At 43.5% G+C, this 18,422-nt stretch overlaps 1 pseudogene; it reads right to left on the bottom strand.

The window, feature by feature from the left end:
- Positions 1–3,549, bottom strand: part of LOC117431779 (solute carrier family 23 member 1-like) — a 30,941-nt pseudogene extending 27,392 nt beyond the window's left edge.
- Positions 3,550–18,422: the final 14,873 nt, after the last annotated feature.

Raw genomic sequence — 18,422 nt, 5'->3', positions numbered from 1 at the left:
GGACAAAGTTGTTGAAAGGCACAGATCAGGGGATGGGTATAAAAAAATATCAAAGGCCTTGAATATCCCTTGGAGCACGGTCAAGGTGATTACTAAGAAGTGGAAGGTGTATGGCACCACCAAGACCCTGCTTAGACCAGGTCGTCCCTCGAAATTGGATGACCGAGCAAGGAGACTGATCAGAGAGGCTACCAAGAGGCCAAGAGCTACAGTCTTTTATGGCCAAGACTGGTCAAAGTGTGCATGTGACAACAATATCCCAAGCACTCAACAAATCTGGCCTGTATGGTAGGGTGGCAAGAAGGAAGCCATTACTCAAGAAAGCCCACCTTGAATCCCATTTGAAGTATGCAAAAAAAACACTCAGGAGATTCTGTAGCCATGTGGCAAAAAGTTTTGTGGTCTGACGAAACTTAAATGGAACTTTTTGGCCTAAATGCAAAGCGTTATGTTTGGCTCAAACCCAACACAGCGCATCACCCAAAGAACACCATCCTTACTGTGAAGCATGGTGGTGGCAGCATCGTGTTATGGGGATGTTTCTCATCGGCAGGGGCTGGGGCACTTGTCAGGATAGAAGGGAAAATGCATGGAGCAAAGTACAGAGAAGTCCTTGAGGAAAACCTGCTGCTCTCTGCAAGAAAGCTGAAACTGGGACGGAAGTTCACCTTTCAGCATGACAACAACCCAAAGCACACAGCCAAAGCTCCATGGAGTGGCTAAGGAACAAAAAGGTAAATGTCCTTGAGTGGCCCAGTCAGAGCCCCGACCTAAATCCAATAGAAAATTTGTGGCATGACTTGAAGATTGCTGTCCATCAACGCTCCTCTAGGAACTTGACAGAGCTTGAACAGTTTTGTAAAGAAGAATGGTCAAATATTGCCAAATCTAGGTGTACAAACTTGGTAGGGACCTATCCCAACAGACTCACAGCTGTAATTGCTGCCAAAGGTGCTCCCACCAAGTATTAACTCAGGGGGGTGGAGACTTATCCAATTATGATCTTTCTTTTTTGTATTTTTAATATTTAATTTTTTTCTCAATAAAAACTTTTTTCCCCTTAACAGTGTGGAGTACGGTGTGTGGAAAGTGGAAAAAATCCTAATTTAAATGCATGAAACTGAGGCACTGACACAAAAAATGTGAAAAAGTTCAAGGGGGTGTAGACTTTCTATAGGCACTGTATCAGCTGTAGATCCAGAATACTATAGAATAAGAATGTGCATCCATGGTGTTTAAGATCTCTAGGTCTTGATAAGCAAATGTGTTACTTCATGATAAATATACTTAAGTAACTGTATATATAGTATGTGGAATAACTTGTTGTGTTCTCAAGAAATGCACATATAAGTGTGACAGATAAATGGATGACCAGACAGAGAGACACCTCCCTATATCCCTACCATCTGATCCTCCCAATAACTTTTGCTTAGTCATGCTAATACCAAGTTTCATCACAATTTAATAAACATTTTTCCAGACAGCAAACGTGTGACATACAGATTGACACATACAGTGCCTTGCGAAAGTATTCGGCCCCCTTGAACTTTGCGACCTTTTGCCACATTTCAGGCTTCAAACATAAAGATATGAAACTGTAATTTTTTGTGAAGAATCAACAACAAGTGGGACACAATCATGAAGTGGAACGAAATTTATTGGATATTTCAAACTTTTAAAAAAAATAAAAAACTGAAAAATTGGCCGTGCAAAATTATTCAGCCCCCTTAAGTTAATACTTTGTAGCGCCACCTTTTGCTGCGATTACAGCTGTAAGTCGCTTGGGGTATGTCTCTATCAGTTTTGCACATCGAGAGACTGAAATTTTTGCCCATTCCTCCTTGCAAAACAGCTCGAGCTCAGTGAGGTTGGATGGAGAGCATTTGTGAACAGCAGTTTTCAGTTCTTTCCACAGATTCTCGATTGGATTCAGGTCTGGACTTTGACTTGGCCATTCTAACACCTGGATATGTTTATTTGTGAACCATTCCATTGTACATTTTGCTTTATGTTTTGGATCATTGTCTTGTTGGAAGACAAATCTCCGTCCCAGTCTCAGGTCTTTTGCAGACTCCATCAGGTTTTCTTCCAGAATGGTCCTGTATTTGGCTCCATCCATCTTCCCATCAATTTTAACCATCTTCCCTGTCCCTGCTGAAGAAAAGCAGGCCCAAACCATGATGCTGCCACCACCATGTTTGACAGTGGGGATGGTGTGTTCAGGGTGATGAGCTGTGTTGCTTTTACGCCAAACATAACGTTTTGCATTGTTGCCAAAAAGTTCGATTTTGGTTTCATCTGACCAGAGCACCTTCTTCCACATGTTTGGTGTGTCTCCCAGGTGGCTTGTGGCAAACAATAAACGACACTTTTTATGGATATCTTTAAGAAATGGCTTTCTTCTTGCCACTCTTCCATAAAGGCCAGACTTGTGCAGTATACGACTGATTGTTGTCCTATGGACAGAGTCTCCCACCTCAGCTGTAGATCTCTGCAGTTCATCCAGAGTGATCATGGGCCTCTTGGCTGCATCTCTGATCAGTCTTCTCCTTGTATGAGCTGAAAGTTTAGAGGGACGGCCAGGTCTTGGTAGATTTGCAGTGGTCTGATACTCCTTCCATTTCAATATTATCGCTTGCACAGTGCTCCTTGGGATGTTTAAAGCTTGGGAAATCTTTTTGTATCCAAATCCGGCTTTAAACTTCTCCACAACAGTATCTCGGACCTGCCTGGTGCGTTCCTTGTTCTTCATGATGCTCTCTGCGCTTTAAACGGACCTCTGAGACTATCACAGTGCAGGTGCATTTATACGGAGACTTGATTACACACAGGTGGATTCTATTTATCATCATTAGTCATTTAGGTCAACATTGGATCATTCAGAGATCCTCACTGAACTTCTGGAGAGAGTTTGCTGCACTGAAAGTAAAGGGGCTGAATAATTTTGCACGCCCAATTTTTCAGTTTTTTATTTGTTAAAAAAGTTTGAAATATCCAATAAATTTCGTTCCATTTCATGATTGTGTCCCACTTGTTGTTGATTCTTCACAAAAAATTACAGTTTCATATCTTTATGTTTGAAGCCTGAAATGTGGCAAAAGGTCGCAAAGTTCAAGGGGGCCGAATACTTTCGCAAGGCACTGTATGTAGACAGACACCCCGTATATCCCCACAATCTAATCCTTTCAATAACTAAATCATGTTGTTAGCAAGTTTCATCCTAATTGGTTAAGCACAACATACATGCACATGTATAACCACCCCAACTGCATTCCCTGCAATAACATTTACTTACAAGCTACTGCCAAACATCAGCATATTGATAAAGAAAGTACAGATAATCTCAACGTTAAAAGGCTAAACCCTGAGAGCTGGCAAATGAGCCTTCAATGTGATAATAAGCTACTTTAACTGCTTTATATTTTCTGTGATACTCTTTTCACTTAGGGTTCAGTTCAGACCTACCATAAACAAAGACTGTTCAGAATGCTGGCATGGCATAGTAACATGAATTACCTTCGACTCTGTGTCTCCAAACGTGTTGACCATTTATGAAAGAAGATTCTGCAATACGGCTTGTATCTGAACCTGCCTCTGACTGCAGTTGCATTGAGGAAAAAAATAAGAAAGTTAATAATTTTAAGAGTTTGGAAGGACTTTACCCACACTACTAATGGTAAATACTAACCTAAATGATATTTTCCCTGGTTAAGGAACTGCTTAGCCACAGTTCTTTGTGAAATTGGTGCTGATAAACATGTGTTAATCATTGGTGTCTCTACAAGGATGTCTTTAAATTGCAGTGTAAGAAATAGGGCACATTAGCAAACTAAAAAAAAAAAAGGATTTACCAACATACTTAAAATGGACACTAATTAAAACCATTTTAGGTTATGAAATTAAAACACTGACACTTAAAACATATTTAAATAAAACTATACTCTGGAATCAATTCAACCTTGGGATGTTCTTGAAGTAGTGACACACTTCAATCAAGACAAACTTCATTTTATAGTGTTTTTATACAACCAGTACCTGGAACACTGTCATTTTGCACGTTCATTTTTATGTTGTGTCAATGCTTTTCCCATGGGTATACATATTTACTATGGTTTGCTCTGTTTTTTTTAACATGCTTTACCATACCTTTCTGGGATTCACAATGCTTACCTATACTTTACTATGCTTTCACTTTACTATGCTTTCACGATGGGGGATTTCATCCCTTTAAGGACCAAGTGTGTTTCAGTGGGACGCTCCTCCACCAGGGTTTTTTAGGCTGTATTTGACTGTCTTGTTTAAAATGTCACTAAACATCTATTTTTTACAGTGGCATCTTGGAATGGGTGTCATTTTTTCAGAACACTCTGGGGAACATTATAAAGTAATGCTTTACTTCAAAAACTGCTCTCTTTTTCTTCAGCACTATATTTAGTATTTGTAGCAATATGTGCGGAACCTATTGTTGTGTGTTACTGTGTTCCTGGGGGGGCGCTTTAGGCGCGGGTCTGCTCCAACAGGTCATTGAGCACGAGCAGAGTAGAAAGAAAGGCACCAAATGAGTCCTGAGTAATAAAAGCTAAGTTGTTTGTTTCACATCTGGATTTGTGTCGACTTCTTACGCCGGGGAACACACCAAGCTTTAAACATGGTGGCAGCGGTATGCTTTTAGGAACCCTGAAGTAATCCATTGAAGACGTGTTTGCGAAAAAAAAACAAAAAAAACAGCGCGGAACGGAAAGGACTAAAAGTTAACCGTGAGTAGATCGATACATTGACACCCTGGATATTGTGTAGAGTAACAAGAGGAAACACTGAAAATTGATTGTTAATAAAAAATAAATAAATAAAAAAAAAAAAAATGGAACACGCACTCAAACCCCCAGGAAATATAGACTTTGATGAAAAGAACTTATCGTTGGCCTGGAGAAGATGGAAAGAGGAGTTTAATTTATACATTGCCCTGACAATGGGGGATAAAGAGGATGTTTTGAAAGTGAAACTATTGTATTACTTGATTGGAGACAAAGGCAGGGAGGTGTGTGAAACACTGAATGAAGGCGCGCAAGCCGATCGTACGTTAGTACAAGTAATGACTGCGCTAGACAATTACTGTGACCCAAAGAAAAATGAGACGGTAGAGAGATACAATTTCTTTACACGCAACCAAGGCCCGGATGAAAGTTTTGACAAATATGTCACAGAATTAAGGATATTGGCAGCCACCTGTAATTTTGAAAATATTACAGACTCCCTCATAAGAGACAAAATTGAATGTGGAACTCGAGACGCACATTTAAGAGAACGCCTACTAAGGGAAGCTGACTTAAATTTAGCCAAGTGTCTACAGATTGGGAGAGCTGCAGAACTATCCAAAGAAAGAACAAAAACAATTGAAGAACGGGGGTCTACACAGATACATGCAGTTACACATAAGGAAACAATGAGACAAAAAAGACCCACACCAAATGACGCTAATTTAATACAATGCAACTACTGTGGAAGAAGACATGAGAGGAAAAAAGAAAAATGCCCAGCATATGGCCAGCAATGCAAGGGTTGTGGCAAGTGGAACCATTTTATTAGCAAATGTAGAAGTAGCATTGGCAGGAGAAAGCAAAATGTGTTAGCATTGGAGAATGTTTCAACTGAGTCAGACAGTGGCGAGGATATCCTATGTGTAACCTTGGAGCCGGAATCAGAGAACATCAATGCAGTACAAGCGTCAACACTACAGCCTCACGCAGCACTGTTTGCAACCATGTTACTGAACAAACAACCAGTTAAATTTCAACTTGACTGTGGTGCTAGCTGCAATGTAATCCCAGAGAACCTCCTAACAAGAGACATCCACCTTGAAAACTGCAAGCAAGTGTTAGTAATGTATAATAAAAGCACAATGAAGCCAGTTGGAAAATGCAAACTTAAGTTAAGAAATCCACGCAACAAAAAAGCGTATAGGCTGGAATTCATTGTTGTCAACAATAATGTTCTCAGACCACTGCTAGGCAGCAAAGCCATACAGGCTATGGAGTTAATAACAGTACAGCACCAAAACATTCTAGCAGTTGATAAATACACCAGCAACAGAGACATTAACTCGTGGAGCATGGAATCAATCCGACAAGAGTTTGCAGATGTATTCCAAGGGGAAGGACGACTCGAGGGAAAACTCAAGCTAGAAGTAGATGATAGTGTAGAGCCTGTGAAACTACCAAAGAGAAGAGTACCGGTGGCGCTGTCAAAACCACTGAAGAAGGAACTGGCTAGACTGCAAGAACATGAAATCATAGCTCCAGTTGAGACATGCACAGACTGGATCAGCAGTTTATTGGTTGTGAAAAAACCAGGAAAGTTAAGGATATGCATAGACCCTAAGCCACTAAACAAAGCACTCAAAAGAAGCCATTACCCTCTTCCAACCATTGATGACGTCTTGCCGGATCTGGCAAAAGCAAGAGTTTTCTCAGTATGTGATGTTAAGAATGGGTTTTGGCACATTGAATTAGAAGAAGAGTCAAGCTATCTCACCACTTTTGCAACTCCATTTGGACGTTATCGTTGGTTGCGCATGCCGATGGGAATCAGTCCTGCACCTGAGGTCTTTCAGAGAAAACTAAACCAAGTGTTAGAGGGGGTGCCAGGAATCAAAATCATAGCTGATGATATCCTTATTGTTGGGGAAGGAAACAATGATATATTAGCTGCACAAGACCATGATGATAAATTGAGAAAGCTCCTGGAAAGGTGCAGAGAATGCAATGTGAAGCTAAACCCAGAGAAATTTCAGCTCAGGCTGAAAGAAGTGCCATATATTGGACACCTTTTGACATCACAGGGTCTGAAAGTCGATCCGGAGAAGGTCAAGGCCATTAGGCAGATGCCCAGACCAACAGACATTCGGGGAGTGCAACGATTCCTGGGTATGGTGAACTACCTAGCAAAATTTTGTGAACACCTGTCAGGGATGTGCGAACCTTTGAGACAACTGACACACAAAGACGTATTGTGGGAGTGGACTGATTGGCATGAAGAGGCCTTTGAGAAAATTAAAGAGGCAATTGCAAAAACTCCAGTACTAAAATACTACAACCCAGAAGAACAGCTTGTTTTGCAATGTGATGCATCAGAAACTGGATTGGGGGCGGCACTCATGCAATCAGGACAGCCAATTGCTTACGCAAGCAGAGCCCTGACAGATACAGAACAAGGCTACGCTCAGATAGAAAAAGAGCTGCTGGCAGTACTGTTTGGAATAGAGAGATTTCATCAGTTCACATATGGACACACGGTAGAAGTACAGTCTGATCACAAACCACTAGAGAGTATAATAAGGAAACCCCTTCTTTGTGCACCCAAACGACTACAGCGGATGCTACTGAGGTTGCAGAGATATGATGTCAGACTCAGATATTACCCAGGAAGACATTTACTACTGGCAGATACGCTAAGCAGGGCATACCTACCAGACTCCAGCTCAAAACATCCAGTAGAAACTGAAATTGAATCCATTAACATGGTGCACTACTTGCCCATCTCTGACGAGAGGCTAAAGGCCATACAAAAAGCAACAGAGCAGGACAAGGATCTTCAGGTGTTAAAGAAAGTGATCCTACAGGGTTGGCCGGACACTAAGGAACACGTACCTCGGGAAGCAACAGTGTTTTTCCATAGCAGAGATGAGCTAAGTGTACAAAATGGAATTGTCTTCAGGGGTGAGCGTGTAGTTATACCAGCTTCTCTCAGAGCAGATATTATGCGAAGAGTCCACTCCTCACACATTGGAATAGAAGGATGCCTAAGAAGAGCACGTGAGAGTATCTATTGGCCAGGCATGAATGCACAGCTGAAAACATACATGGAGCAATGCAGTGTGTGCAGTGCACAGGGAATCAAGCAGCAAAAGGAAACTTTAAAATCACACGAAGCACCAAGTAGACCCTGGGAAACAGTGGGAACAGATCTTTTTACAGTCAATGAGAAGGACTATATGATTACCGTTGACTACTACTCCAACTTTTGGGAAGTTGACTTCCTGGAGAACACGAAATCCAGGACAATTGTACGGAAGCTAAAAGCACACTTTGCAAGATATGGGATTCCAGACACACTGTACTCTGACAATGGACCACAATACACAGCAGAAGAGTTCAAAGAGTTCAGCAAAAAATGGGACTTTAAACACAAAACGTCATCCCCTGGCTACCCGCAGAGCAATGGAAAAGCAGAATCAGCAGTGAAAACAGCCAAACGGCTAATGGCTAAAGCAAAAAGAGCAGGATCTGATCCATATCTGGCCATGTTGGACCACAGAAACACCCCCTCTCAGGGTGTAGACAGCAGTCCAGCACAAAGCCTGATGGGCAGGAGAACTAAAACCCTCTTGCTGATGAGTGAAAATCTACTAAGGCCTGGGGTGACCAGCAATAAGCAGAAGATGATCATGGAGAGCCAACACAGGCAGGCACAGTACTACAATACATCAGCAAAAGATCTACCTCCACTACAAAGAAATGACAAGGTGAGAGTACAGCCATGGGGTGGACAGAGTAAATGGTGGCAGAAAGCCACGGTGATTAAGCCAGTAAACATGAGGTCTTATGAGATACTAACAGAACAAGGACAGACCTTAAGAAGAAACCGAAGACACCTTAGGAGGTCTAAAGAACAGGGAAACCACTTTCCAACTCTGGATAAGCCCCAAGAACTGAAGGAGACAAACACTGAGGATGAAGAGCACAAAGAACTACAGAAAAGTACACAGAGTACAGAGGGCCTCGCGGAGGACATCAGGGGTCCAGGGAGTTCCGAGGACCAGGGTCAGCCAGCCTACCGTGAGTCTTCAGCGGTTGCAGAGTATGCCCACAGTAGATATGGAAGACCCCTTTGCAGGCCCACACACCTAAAAGACTTTGTTTGAATCAATAGAGATGTTCATCATCATTTGTTTTAGTTCAGGTACTAGAGAGTACAAATGCTAACAAAAGTTAGTTGATAATGTTTAGTTGTTTAAAAAAAAAAAAAAAAAGAGAAAGGATGTAGCAATATGTGCGGAACCTATTGTTGTGTGTTACTGTGTTCCTGGGGGGGCGCTTTAGGCGCGGGTCTGCTCCAACAGGTCATTGAGCACGAGCAGAGTAGAAAGAAAGGCACCAAATGAGTCCTGAGTAATAAAAGCTAAGTTGTTTGTTTCACATCTGGATTTGTGTCGACTTCTTACGCCGGGGAACACACCAAGCTTTAAACAGTATTATTATTATTATTGTTATTATTATGTATTCCGCTTAGTGTTTTCAAAGAGATGCATTTGTTATTCTATGACCCAGGGACCTTACAATACTTCCTGAAAGTTTTGTTAAAAAATATTGATGTTTGGGCAAATTTATAAGACATTATTTCATCTGAGTGATTTTTTTTTTACACATTTTTAGCTGACATTTTAAATACTTTTACTGATTTTCCACTCAAAAAATAACAAAATATATATTGTTTAGAAAACACATGTTTTTTTAATGATTATTTAGTAGATTTTGGTTTTTCAAAGAGATAAAGGCACAGCAACATATTATTCTGTTACCTGAAGGACCCTACAATTTCAAACGTTTTGCTGACATTTTTGTACCTTTTTTTTTTGTGGTTCTGCCGATAATATCTGCTAAACCCCTATTTAAACCCCAAGTCATGCCCTTGCTCTCTGTCTTGAGTTTTTGCTTTCCACCATCCTCCCCTCCTCCTCCATTATGCCGCTCCTCCTCTGCAACGGTCTCCCTCTGGGGGTAAAAGCTCTCTTCCCAACCTTAGAAGCCCAGTCAGAAAGGTTATCCGCAACAAAGGGGACTCCCAGCCAAATCTGTCTAACTCTCTTTTGTTTTCCCATTTACACGCTTGGGGGAAGTATCGGTCGCTTCCCAGCCTTGGAGGTCGATCGATTTGGTCTCACCTCCGCGAGGACAGCTCTCCGTGAGCCAAGCAGAATCCCTGTACTCCTGTCCCGTGAATTCTAAATGCGGGACATTCTTTCACCTGAGTGATTTAGCCTTTTTTGTTAAACATTTATTTTAAAATGTAAATAATACCGAGAACACCTATATTATATAACTGAATCACTGTCAGAAACTTCTGATTCAGCAGAATCAGACGAGTGGAAATGTTTATACTATTGTGTGCATATCAATTTCTGTACATAACAGTAAACATAGACACTGAATATCCTATTACCAAAGCAGTGTTACAAACAGCCAGAACAACAGAGTACGGTAGATAGTGCGAACTACAAAAATTGCCATAATAAACAGCTATCTCAGGATTGATCTTTATAAGAAATAATGGACACTCTTCTCGATTGTGTTCTCAAAATAAATATTTATAAATAAAATAATAGTTCCAGTAATGTTCTCAATCTGCTTATATCCACTCGTATCTTGATATTTATAAATGTTGTAAAAACACATATATTAAAACAAATGAGACTGTGTTTTAAATGTTCTAATATAATTATAAGTCAAATACATCGGATTTACAGTGTTTTCCCAGTTCTTTCTTATCTCTAAACAAGTTCCTGTGATGTTGTGCTTCTGCGTGCTGCTATAAACGTTTTCCGCCCTTTAAAATTGAAATACCCGTCTCAGTGATGTCTCACAGTATAAAAAAACTATCAGGCAGTGAAATGAAATCCCTCCCCTATCCAATGGTATGCGTTTCCAACCTGTACGCCAACATATGGTGGCCAGTAAGTCAATACAATGAAGTACGTTTTTGATCATGTTTACCCGATCACAGGCCCAGAAAGACACTTCTAACTTCTATCGGAGGCTGCTGCTCTCCCATTGAAACCACCAGCTGTGTTTTACCTTGTTGAAGAGTAGATTCTACAGAGGCTGACCCTCTCTCATTGAAACCACCAGCTGTGTTTTACCTTGTTGAAGAGTAGATTCTACAGAGGCTGACCCTCTCTCATTGAAACCACCAGCTGTGTTTTACCTTGTTGAATGAGTAGATTCTACAGAGGCTGACCCTCTCCCATTGAAACCACCAGCTGTGTTTTACCTTGTTGAAGAGTAGATTCTACAGAGGCTGACCCTCTCCCATTGAAACCACCAGCTGTGTTTTACCTTGTTGAATGAGTAGATTCTACAGAGGCTGACCCTCTCCCATTGAAACCACCAGCTGTGTTTTACCTTGTTGAATGAGTGGATCATCTTTTTCTCTCCTGAGTCATGGTTTATTTAGATTTCCAGAAAGCTTTTGACAAAGTCCCGCATAAAAGATGAATTCTCAAACTGAACGCAGTATGGATTCAAGGAAGTGCATGCACATGGATTAGGGAGTAGTTAACATGTAGGAAACAGAAAGTACTGTGCCCTGTGTCTTTTTCAGAGATAATCAGTAACTGTACCATTAACATAGGATATCATATCTGAGAGGGGTCTACATTTGGGAGATCTATAAATAAGTGCTACAATACTCTGTGTTACTTTCAATATTGTGAGAATACCATACATTTATAATGTTACATGGGCTATAAAGACGTAATTGATTTCAGCAGTCCAAATTGAAGTAAAAACTACAAGCAAAGATAAAAAGAAGATATTCAGCAAAATGAAAGATGGTAATAAAATGTAAATGGATTTTCAAACCTTGGTTAGCATTCATTTAAAGAGCTTGAACAACACATGGGCAAATAGAACGCAGTATCTGTGTTCTTTCATAATTACCTGTATATGGCTCTGATGACATCACTGGACTGCTGTCTGCATGCAGTGACATAAGAACATAAGAATGATGTCATGACTGCATAAGACAGCAATGTAGAGGTGCCTGGGAAGCATAATGAGATGCATTTCAGTGATGTCATTGAGGTTCCATGAACAGGAGCAGGTTCAGGAGCTGCTAACTGATTCAACGTGAGAGTAACACGTTCCAAGGAAGGTGGGACATTCTGTCCAATCAGATTGCTCTATCTGGTCTATCTGCTCTATCACAGAATCAATCATTAATGTCTTGATGTTTTGCCCTGCCTCTGTGATGTCATAACTGCATTGTGATTAGCTGTCAGAGCATTATGACCCTCAGGTGTGAGGTCACATCCTGAGACACAAGGAAGCAGCCAGTCCTCTGATTGGCAGAGGCGAGATGACAGACGCCATGTTCACCGCGATCTGGCAGTCGAGGGAGCTAAACACCAAAAAGCTGCTGAGCAAGGACCTGACCTCCAGGGAACACAAGAAGTGTGTCTCATTCCACAGGTAATTACCCCAACCCTCCGCCTGCCATGGGCAAGCAAGAAAAATCTGAATACCTGAATTAGCATAGAGTTCAAGTATAACATGTTATTAATGATGATGATCTGAATACCTGAATTAGCGTAGAGATCAATTATAACATGTTATTGAGGGTGATGATCTGAACACCTGAATCACTGAATTAGCGTAGAGATCAAGTATAACATGTTATTGAGGGTGATGATCTGAATACCTGAATTAGCGTAGAGATCAATTATAACATGTTATTGAGGGTGATGATCTGAACACCTGAATCACTGAATTAGCGTAGAGATCAAGTATAACATGTTATTGAGGGTGATGATCGGAATACCTGAATCACTGAATTAGCATAGAGATCAAGTATAACATGTTATTGAGGGTGATGATCGGAATATCTGAATCACTGAATTAGCGTGTCGCTCGTACAGTTCCGTGGCCACGTGTATGTTACACAGCACAGCTGAGATGAAAGCAGAAGGAGACATCACTAGAACTTTAATAATACAGAAATATAAAGGCTTCCTGCAAAGCTGTGAGAGATGCTGGTAGTGGATCACAGTAAATCAATGAGACTGTAAGAGCCACTGCAATGACACAGATTAGACACATGGAATTTTGTGTGATATTTTGCTAATAGTACCATACAATTGATGTCCCGTGCACCATAGCAGTAATATTATTATTATTATTATTATTATTATTATTATTTATTTCTTAGCAGACGCCCTTATCCAGGGCGACTTACAATCGCAAGCAAATACAAATACATTCAAGTGTTACAACATAAGTCATACAATAAGAACAAGAAATACAATAATTCTCAAGTGTGACAAACCACAATTCAATAATACAGCAGATAATAGTGAAAGTTACATCAGGATATGATTAAGTACAAAATACTACAGATTAAACACTTGGCAGATTACAATATTCTGAGGTACAGGATTAAATGCAGTAAAATAGGGGCAGATAAGAGCAAAATAAAGCATATTTAAATGAAGGGTGATAGTGTCCCAGGATACAACAGAGGAGTTCTACAGGTGCTGTTTGAAGAGGTGAGTCTTAAGGAGGCGCCGGAATGTGGTCAGGGACTGGGCAGTCCTGACATCTGTAGGAAGGTTGTTCCACCACTGCGGAGCAAGGGTGGAGAAGGAGCGGGCTCGGGAGGCAGGGGAGCGTAGCGGAGGTGGAGCCAGTCTTCTAGTGCAGGCGGAGCGGAGAGGTCGAGTGGGGGTGTAGGGGGAGAGATGAGGGTCTGGAGGTAGCTGGGTGCAGTCTGATCAAGGCATCTGTAGGCTAGTACAAGAGTCTTGAACTGGCTGCGAGCGGTGATCGGGAGCCAGTGGAGCGAGCGGAGTAGTGGAGTAGCGTGGGCGAAGCGAGGTAGAGAGAACACCAGGCGAGCAGCAGAGTTCTGGATGAGCTGGAGCAGACGGGTGGCGGACGCAGGGAGGCCAGCCAGGAGGGAGTTGCAGTAGTCTAGGCGGGAGAGTACCAGGGCCTGGACCAGGAGCTGGGTAGCATAGTTGGTGAGGAAGGGTCGGATTCTTCGGATGTTGCTCAGGAAGAATCGGCAAGTGCGTGCCAGAGTGGAGATGTGCTGGGAATAAGAGAGGCAGGGGTCCAGGGTGACTCCAAGGTTCTTAGCTGAGGAAGAGGGAGAGAGTGTGGTAGATTCCAGAGGAACAGAGATAGAGAGATCAGAGGAGGGGGAGGAGGAGGGAAAGAAAAGGAGGTCAGATTTAGAGAGGTTGAGTTTGAGGTGATGCGAGTGCATCCAGGAGGAAATAGCAGACAGACAGGTAGAGATACGGGAGGAGATGGTGGAGTCAGAGGTGGGGAAGGAGAGGAAAATCTGAGCATCATCAGCATAGAAATGGTATGACAAACCATAGGATGCGATGAGGGGGCCCAGGGAGCGGGTGTAGAGAGAGAACAGGAGAGGACCCAAGACTGACCCTTGGGGGACTCCAGTTAAGAGAGGGTGAGGTGTGGAGGTTGCTCCACGCCAGGTTACCTGGTAAGTGCGGTTGGAGAGGTAGGAGGAGAACCAGGCCAGAGCAGTGCCAGAGATCCCCAGGTCAGCAAGAGATGATAGTAGAATAGAGTGATCAACAGTGTCAAAGGCAGCAGAGAGGTCGAGGAGAATTAGGACAGAGGAGAGAGAGGCAGCTCGGGCACACTTAAGTGAGTTGGTGACAGACAGGAGGGCGGTTCCAGTGGAGTGAGCAGAGCGGAAGCCAGATTGGAGAGGGTCAAGCAGAGAGTGGTTGGACAGGAAAGCAGAGAGCTGGCGGTGTACAGTCCGCTCGAGGGTTTTGGAGAGGAAGGGTAGGAGGGAGACAGGACGGTAGCTCTGGAGGGAGGTGGGGTCGAGGGTAGGTTTTTTGAGGAGGGGAGTGATAAAGGCTTTTTTGAAGGCAGAGGGGAAGATGCCAGAAAGTAGAGAGGTGTTGAGGAGGGAGGAGATGAAGGGGAGTAGAGCAGGAGCAGCAGCTTGAAAGAGGTGAGTGGGGAGGGGGTCCAAGGCACACCTGGTGGGTTTGTGACCCTGGAGCAGGGAGGAGAGGTCAGAGTCTGAGAGGGGCAAGAAGGTGGAGAGGGAGGGCGAGTCAGTAGGGGATGTAGTGGGTGTAGGGGTTGGAGCAGGAGGGGGTGCGGGGGAGGGAGAGGTGTTAAAGAGTTTGCGGATATCTGAGATTTTAGAAGAGAAGAAGGAGGCAAAGTCGTCAGGGGAGATAGAGGAGGGAGGAGGAGGGGGGGAGGGTTTAGGAGGGAGGAGAAGGTAGAGAATAGTTTACGTGGGTTGTTAGTGGATGCTTCGATTACAGATTGGAAATAAGCACATTTAGCAGAGGAGAGAGTAGAGGAGAAGGAGGAGAGGAGAGTGCGGTAAAGGTCTAGGGCAGCAGGGAGTTTGGTTCTCTTCCATTTCTTTTCAGCAGATCGCAGTGTGATTCTTGCCGAGCGGAGCACAGAGGAGAGCCAGGGATGGGGAGGGGAGGAGCGAGCAGGTCGGGAGGTGAGGGGACAGAGGGAGTCGAGGGAGGAGGTGAGTGAGGAGAAGAGGGTGGAGGTAGCAGAGTCTACGGAGAGTTGTGAAAAGGAGTCGATAGGAGGGAGGTGAGAGAGAGCAGTGGAGGCAAGGACAGAGGGGGAGAGAGAGCGGAGGTTACGGCGAGAGGTGACAGTGGGGGTAGGAGGAGCAGGGAGAGGGGGGAGAGACAGAGAAAAAGAGATGAAATAGTGATCAGAGAGGTCCAGGGGGGTGACAGAGAGGTTGGAGGGGCAGCAGGCCCTGGAGAAGGTGAGGTCCAGTTGACGGCCAGCTTTGTGGGTAGGAGGGGACGGAGAGAGACAGAAGTCGAAGGAGTGAAGGAGAGGGAGGAATCCAAGTCACCCAACAGGACAGTCGGGGTAGACAGAGAGGGGAGGGAGGAGAGTAGATAGTCAAGTTCATCCAGAAAGTGAGTGAGAGGCCCAGGGGGGCGGTACAGAACAATGAGCAGGAGTTGACAGGGAGAGGTTAGTTGGACTGCATGAAATTCAAAGGTAGTGACAGAGAGGGAGGTGAGATCGGAGGGGACAGAAAAGAGTAAGGAGGGAGAGAGGAGAAGACCCGTCCCACCTCCCCGTCCAGTGAGACGCGGGGTATGGGACAGGACGTAGAGAGAGGACAGGGCAGCAGGAGTAACAGTGTTATCAGGGGACAGCCAGGTTTCAGTGAGAGCAAGGAAATCGAGCGAGAGGTGGGAGGCAAAGGCAGATATGAAATCAGCTTTGTTAGCAGAAGAGTGACAGTTCCAGAGTGCACCAGAGAGTGTGCGGGAGGGGGGGAGAGGCAGAGAAATGAGGTTAGAGGGGTTGGAGGAGCAACAGCGGAGGGAGGGCAGAGGACGAGGACGGGAGGACAGAACAGGGATGTGAGAGACAGTCATAGCAGGACAAGCAAGACAAAAGGCACAGTAGGAGCAGTGGTGTGGAGGATACAGACCTGACTAGTAGATGGCTTCTTCCAGAGCACTGTTAGGTTCAGATCTATTCGACCAGTGTCTTAGCGCAGGCCTCCCCTCGCTGGACTCCCACAGCTAGACTCCCGGCTCTTTTGTTGAGGCTCTTCTGTTTGCTGGCGCTTCTTGCTGGCGCTAAAATAAGCTGCTTGAATAAATGTTGTTACACCTGCTTGGCAAAAGAACCAACTAAACTGTGTGGAAACCAATCAAATAGCAAAATCAACTGCTAATCAATTTAGCCACTCACCTGGTACTAATCACACACAAACTCAGCCAATTCAAACACCACCTTACAATGTCACCAAATGTAGTAGTTACAATTACAAAAAGCAGGAACTTATCTATCTGCCTCTCTCCCTGGTTACCTGTAATACTAGGTGTAATGTTTGTATACAGTGCTAAGATACAGGTAGTGGACAAAAAAATGTAAACACCAATGTAAAGTCACTTAATAGGGCATTGTGTCACTATGGTATCCCGCTCTGTGGAGTTCTCGGCACAACGTTTTTGATGAAACTGGCTGCTTGTGCACCAGGTTGAAATTTGCAGTCAATTGATCTGCAGTTGCTTGCCTGTTTTGCCTTGCACTTCAAATTAATGCATGGATATCACGATCCTGGAGTATGCGCTTCCGCCCACTGTTGCCCTTTGGTGATGTCTTTCCCTCGGAGTTCCATGCCAACATCACCTTAGACACCATTGCTCATGAAACATCAGCAAGTTGAGCTGTCTTGGTCACTGAAGCTCCTGCCAAACGTGCCCCAACAATCACCCCTCTTTCAAAGTCACTGAGGTCTCCTCTTGCAGCCATGCTAGCCATAATTATAGGCAACCAGGCCTGTCCAGCATTTTTATAGATGACCCTAAGCATGCTGGGATGTTATTTGCTTAAGTAACACATGAGCCACACCTGTGTGGAAGCCCTTGCTTTCAATATACTTGGTGTCCCTCATTTACCCAGGTGTTTCCATTTTTTTGTTCACTACCTGTACAATTGAACATGAAATACATCAACTATATTTTATTTAATTTCTTCAAAGTTTAATTACCTTATATCCGTATAATGTGTTCCAGTTGTGATTGGACAATGTGTGTGTGTTTGTGTGTTCCAGTCGTGATTGGACAATGTGTGTGTGTTTGTGTTCCAGTCCTGATTGGGCAGCAGTGTGGAGTAGTGGTTAGGGCTCTGGACTCTTGACCGGAGGGTTGTGGGTTCAATCCCCAGTGGGGGACACTGCTGTTGTACCCTTGAGCAAGGTACTTTACCTAGATTGCTCCAGTAAAAACCCAACTATATAAATTGGTAATTGTATGTAAAATAATGTGATATCTGTATAATGTGATATAATGTATAATGTGATATCTTGTAACAATTGTAAGTCGCCCTGGATAAGGGCGTCTGCTAAGAAATAAATAGTAATAGTAGTAGTAGTAATGTGTGTGTTTGTATGTTCCAGAGTGACCCAGCCCCTGCCTCACCACCCTCTGACTATAAAGAGATCCACCGCCTCCACAAACCTGTCCAACGTGAACCTCTTACCTCTCACCTCTGTGGAGTCATCGGACAGCCTGAGCTCCCTGGACAGCCTGGAGATGGACACCACCCTGGGTAAGAGATTTGAAAAGTTCAGACTGTTAGATTAACAGGGACATACAAGCACTAGCTTTTAAAAGCTCAACAGTCTTTATGTCAGGTGGAAGTGGAACTTTTATAGAACAGGTGTTATTGTTTACAATTGCATTTCAGAAGAATTGTGAGATTTTTTGGGACAATCCACAAAACATTCCATTCCTAATAGAATGCTGAAAAACAACATTCTAGAAGCTGCAGTGACACACAGTACCTGTAGCACAGTAGCAACAAAGTAGTAAGAGAAGATGCTTTACATAGTGGATAGAAAGCACTGCGCAGTGGATAGAAAGCACTGCACAGTGGATAGAAAGCACTGCACAGTGCAGCGGTGGCCAATACATGGTTTGCGATCCATGGGTGGATCGCAAAAGATTTTCGGTGGATCTCGGGACAAATCAGAACAAGCACTAGCATATAAGCATAAAACAGGTTTTCCTTTGGCTGATTGGCAGAGCCTTCTGTGTCGTCCAGTAGCACAGATGAAAATATCCCAACAGTTTTTGCATATGAGAC

Source organism: Acipenser ruthenus, chromosome 22 (assembly GCF_902713425.1).
Source record: "Acipenser ruthenus chromosome 22, fAciRut3.2 maternal haplotype, whole genome shotgun sequence".
NCBI classification, from domain to species: Eukaryota; Metazoa; Chordata; class Actinopteri; order Acipenseriformes; family Acipenseridae; genus Acipenser; species Acipenser ruthenus.
Note: the sequence above shows the minus strand (reverse complement) of the source record. Positions and strands in the feature narration are given on the sequence as shown.